Here is a 6143-nt window from a genome sequence, read left to right as displayed (position 1 = left end):
AGCCATTCGATTAGTGTATGAAATTTACAGCGGAGCAATTGTCGCCGGAGCAAATGTCATGGAATCGTCATTGCACGATCAGGAGTCGAGTGATGATGGTGATCGTGTTGACATCTCCTCCTCCTCCTCCTCCTCCTCCTCCTCCTCCTCCTCCTCCTCCTCCCCCTCCCCCCCCCCCCCCCCCCCCCTCCCCCTCCTCCCCCTCCTCCCCCTCCTCCCCCTCCTCCCTCCTCCCCCTCCTCCCCCTCCTCGGCCCGGCCCCTCCTCCCCCTCCTCCCCCTCCTCCCCCTCCTCCCCTCCCCCTCCCCCCTCCTCCTCCTCCTCCTTTTCTTCTTCTTCTTCTTCTTCTTCTTCTTCTTCTTCTTCTTCTTCTTCTTCTTCCGTCTTTCTGCTTTTTCCTCTTAGTTTTGTTTTGCTATTTGATTATTTTGTTTTGAAAATATGGGAGCATAAACAGTAAAGTATAGTCAAAGCAAAATAATTATTATATTTATAATACTCCAAGTCATTTATTTTTCTTTGCAAGAAGTTGAGAAGTTTCTGGAAAATTATCACAAGAATTCAATATTACAACTTTAAAATAAAAATTGAAATTGATATGAAAATGGTATTGACTGGATATAAAATACATAACAGAAAATTTACCTTATTTAATTTCATTATGCACAACTTGTAATATACAAAGATTACGTAAAGCGGAACTCAGTGGGGAAGTACCAACCAATCCAAAGAGGTATATAAATAATTTGATTTCATCATTGAAATCCTATTCTAAATACAACAGAATTATTAAATACTTCGATAATGAAAAAGCTAAGAAAGTAATAGAAATGTTATAATGATCATTTAAAGAAATTATCTTGATCTTGTATATATTTCATATGTTTCGTTTTACTTGTATTGTAAATAGTCTATACGTATTTTAAATGGGATAATAAAGTTCCGGCTGAGGAGGTAAAGAAACAAAAATAATACTCAAGTCACTAACATTAGAAGAGAACCAGTTAATAGCAGTGAGGCAAAGTAGTCTAGTGGATAAGACTGATCGCTTCATTTGTAAATGTACTCGGTTCGATTCCTAGCTATACGCCTTTTTACCCCATGTTATTTGTATCATTTTTATTCTTCACCCCATGATATTGACTTGTCCATTTCTTTTTTTATTGACATGTTATACTCTTTCTTTAACAACCGACTCTCTGAATTAGGTAGAATACGTCTTTTGCTACATCTACGACAAATTACAATACGTATCAATGTAAAAAAAAAAAAAATACATGGAGATTAGCAGTGTATACTGACTAGTGTCTCGTGGATAAGCGATCGGGTTCGATACCCAGCTAGTGCATTAGTTGTTTTAACCTTTGAAAAAAGATGTTAAATCCATCTTTATCTCACTCAAAGTACATATGTATTGCTATTCGTTTAATTGATCGATACAATAAGCTTACAATGAACTTATAAACAAAGTAAAGTATTATACAAAGTACGGGCGGCAATATTCTGTTTTACCCACCAAACATAATTACAGTCAATACTTTTAACAGTCCGAATGAGGGAGAGAGAGAGAGAGTCAGAAAGAGACAAGGGAAGAAAATCCGAAACACCCCAGGGGCGGATCTACGGGGGGGTTAAGGGATTTAAACCCCCCCCCCCCCCCCTCTCTTGGGATGACCAACATCAAAGAACAACAAAAAGAGTAAAACATTCACCGAGTGAAATATTGTTCGGCGCGATTTCAAATATCGGTACCCCACACCTCTTGGAAAATCCTGGATCAGCTACTGGGTCTTACCCCCCCCCCCCCCTTTAGGAAAAAGCTCGATCCGTTTTGCACCCCATTAATCAAATAAATTCTTAGCATCTCAATCTACATAAGAGAGAATTAATTCAAATATTTTGCCGGGAAAGCCAAAAATTAAAAAATAGTCATTTTTTCCAAAGAAGAAAATAGGGACCTATTGTGGGGGGGGGGGGGATTTGGAGTGGTCGTTCCTCAAAAGGGCCTTTCATGATTAGGGGGGGGGGAGCCTGGCGCAGCTAGTTGACGACTGGCGCAGTCAGCTAGCTGTTTTAAAAGTGTTATTCACTTTCTACAGTCCCATTCAATACAGTTTGTAAACAACTTTGCAACATGAAAGCAATGATGGACAGAGTTTTACTTACTACAGAGTTGTACGCCCTAAACTTGCACGAGGTGATACAAAGGTCTTTCACATTCAAATCTGTACAAAGCACCCCCCCCCCCCGGCCTGAAAAATAAAAGACCTTCTGAGGCCAAATACAAAAAATTCTGAAAGAAAATGTACCGAGCTGCCATTTTGAAAACATAAAACAAAAAAAGACCTTCTCCTTCTTTTTTTTTGCTTCAAAAAGGCAGGACGCTAAACATGTTTTTATTTTATTTGATGTGGCCTAATATGGGCTTATACACCTCGCCTGTATACCCGAGCAGAATCATTATGTGCTCAACAAAAACCTACACATTTGGGTAAAGAGGTCCATTATTTTGTTTGTTTTCATTGACAGTGTAGATAGCAGGTATATTGGATGTTCTGTTTCAAATACAGTCAAGATTGCCGAGCAATGAATTATCTACTGCTACTTGTCCTAAAACTATACTGCAGTGGTACGCTGATTTGGGCAACACGTTGACCTAAAGGGGGCGCTGGAGCCATAGAAGAGCCGGGTTGGGTTGATTAATTGTACGGTTATTACTTTGACTTGGTATAGGCCTACACCTAAAAGTTAAATAGCATTAATTATGTTTCCAATAGTATGCCGGGAAGCGTTATTTTTTTCGGCGGCACAGATTAGGGTTAGGTGCGTGTTGAGCCTATTGGAAAGTTTAGGGTTAGCATTAGGGTCAGGGGCGTAAATCCGTACCGAGGAGTGGGGGGGGGATGATCGGCGATAGCCATATACTAGTACGAGCACACGCCCACACTAATTTACGCAATGACGCGCGATCGCGCACGCACGAACACACAACACACAACACACGCACACACACACGCGCATGAACATGAAACAAACACACATACCCAAACACATGTACATAAATTTATACACGCATACATACATGCACGCACATGCCAAATTTAACAACCATAAAGTAAAAGAATTGGACATATTTCGAAATACTGACAGCTGCAAACTATAGTGTGCTTTGTAATATGCTTTGGTTTGTATTATTCTATTATTGCAAATTATGTCCTGAAGTATGTTAAACTTTAACTTATGTGTATTTTACTTTCTCTCTTGAATTGCTTGAAGGTGTACGTCGTATGCCCACAATTATACAATCTCCACACAACTGCGCCTGAAGTGCCAGTTTTGACAGACATGGCGCATTATAAATGTTCACTATTATTTAATATTTATTATTATTATTAGTCAAAACACATCTTTCACATGATGGGTAATAAGAGCTTCCATTTCACTTTGTGAGAGGGGGGGGGGATGTTTCCAAAACTGGTGTTTACCTTTAATTTATATTTTTCGGGGGTAGGGAGGTTGGCGGCTGTCACAGTTTCGATGAGCTTCCGTGTCATGGATGAAATGAGAAACGTTGATTGTACGATGACGATGTGTTGTTCCACAAGTTTCACTAGACGTTACCAATTACTCCGCCGATGCCTTGTAATAAAATTGTAAAAATAACACAAATGAAAACGACGTATAGTTCACTGTTACATGAAACGTGGGGGTCTGCGCTTGAAATATAAATACAATATAGCAATACTTATGATACAGCGTGCATGAACATGGGAAAGATAATCCTAGGAGAGTTCCCAACTGGTCAGCTAAAGATTCTTAATTAGGCTCAGCCTCAGGAGGGCGATAATATTCATGAAATTACGTTGAGGGCCACCGTTCGTTACACATGATAATAATACATTTATGAAAACAATTGTATCTTTATTTTTTTCTCGTTAGTCGTCATCATTTTTTTTTTTTTCAGTATCGTTTTTTGTTTTGTGTGGTAGCTTTACGAGCCTACTGATATGGGTATGGTGCGGAAGATAGTAGGCCTAGTAATAATAATAATAACATTTAATTTTTTATATAGCGCTTATTATGTCTCTAAGCGCTTTACAAATATACTATTACCCCGGTCATTGGATTCATGCTTTCCCGCACACACTGTGTGCACAGTCTACACTCCCTGGAGAGCATTCCAGCCGGGCGTCACTTTACGCTCACAAGCTGTTTGACCAAAAATGACGGCCGCATCCTACCGGGTAACCATTTGACACCTGGGTGGAGAGTAGCAAGTGCAGGTTAATATCTTGCCAAAGGATATTAGTGTCATGTCGGGATTCGAACCCTAGACCTTCGCATCTCCATGCCTTTTATTTTCTCGTCCTTTCCTCTTCTCATTTTCTCTCCTTTCTGGCCTTTTCTGGATTTGTCTACATTCTGACTACTCAGTGAGATGAGTGGGGCACGTCCACCCCTACCCAGTAACTTAAGAAATGGTAACATATAATAATGTTGAGCTAACAGTAATTCAAAATGCGAGTAATACATTATAAGTAATTCATGGTAAATCTTACTTTTTCCCCTCAGCGGAGGCAAGGTGTCCTTAGATCGATTATGTCCATGAGCCCAGCACAAATTTTGTTATTCTCGAGGACATCTGTGGTGTCCATATCTCCCGATTCAACTAAATATAATAACATGATGATATAAAGATAATCAGCAATACCCTATATTGGTCGAATGTGTATCGTCGAGTAACGGGACATGTAACGGGGGGTAAGAGGACACTTTTTTTTTTTTTGGTCTCAAAATTTGAAAATTTGACATTTTGTTCCGTTGGGGGGGGGGGGGGGGGGGGTAAGGTCACCTTTTTTAGGTCAGCCATTGGCATAATTTTTTTAAATTTAAATTTTTTTTTTTTTTTTTATTACAAAAAAAAAAAAAAATCAAAAGGGGGGGGGGGGGGGTTTCACAAAAATCATACACAAAACATACACATATACAGGCGCGTACACAGGATTTTTTCAAGGGGGGGGGGGGGGTTTAACATTTATAAATCGACTCAGCCAGCCGCTGAATAAAGCGGGGGGGGGGGGGGGGTAAGAGGTCACTTTTTTTGGGGGGGGTATCGAAATTTGAAAATTTGACATTTTGCTCTGTTGGGGGGGGGGGGGGTAAGGACATCTTTTTGAGGTCAGCCATGGGAATTTTTTTTTTTTTTTTAATATAAAAAAATAAATAAAAAAAATAAAAATCCAAAAGGGGGGGGGGGGGTTTAGGGAAATTTAGGGGGGGGGGGGTTTTACACAAAAAAATACCCCCCCCCCCCCCCTGCGTACGCGCCTGCACACATATATATATATATATAATATCCATACAATAATTGCTTTTAATTAGAAGCTTATGACTTTTAGATTGCGTAGTGTCGTCATCATGGTGATTATGTGCAGGTGAAGTTTAAAAGTATTTTTTGGGTAACCCACTGGGGTATTTAACAATTAGTTTGTAAACACAATCCTTTCCAGCTATAACGCATAACACATAAAGGGGGTCATAACCATAGCGTTCTGAGAGAGATAGTTGTAACAAGCGCACACTTACGCGATCAAAGGAGCTCCAAATAGTTCCACACATATTATGGATAGGAACTATTTGGAGCTCAATGAATTGACATTTGATCGCGTGCGTATGCGTGTGCCACAACGCTCTCTCTCCCTCTCTCCCCCTCTCTCTCTCTCTCTCTCCCTCCCCCCCCCCCCCCCCCCCCCCCCCCCTCTCTCTCTCTCTCCAATATGCGGTCTAAACTAACCAAGGCTGCGTTCATGCTTAAATTTGAAGGCAGAATGAGCGATCTGAAACGCTCATCGTAAACGCTCATCGTGATCGCAGTTCCACGATGTAGTGTTCATGCTTACTTCTCTGGCTCCCCCAGGCAATTCTCAGTGTGTGGCCTTAATTGGTCTTCCAGCTGGATTCGCAAACCTTCACTGTGCATGCTACGTAGACCCACTAGAGGTCAGTGCGTTGACCCCATTTAAAACGCGTTTACAAATTGTAAACGCATCTTTTTGTGAGTTTACGATCGGCGATCGTGATCGCCGTTTTTCGGTGATTCTACAAAAGTGAGCTAAGACGCAACCGTGTTTTAAACTAAACGC

This window comes from Strongylocentrotus purpuratus, unplaced genomic scaffold (genome assembly GCF_000002235.5).
Source record: "Strongylocentrotus purpuratus isolate Spur 01 unplaced genomic scaffold, Spur_5.0 spur5_scaffold_21, whole genome shotgun sequence".
NCBI classification, from domain to species: domain Eukaryota; kingdom Metazoa; phylum Echinodermata; class Echinoidea; order Camarodonta; family Strongylocentrotidae; genus Strongylocentrotus; species Strongylocentrotus purpuratus.
Note: the sequence above shows the minus strand (reverse complement) of the source record.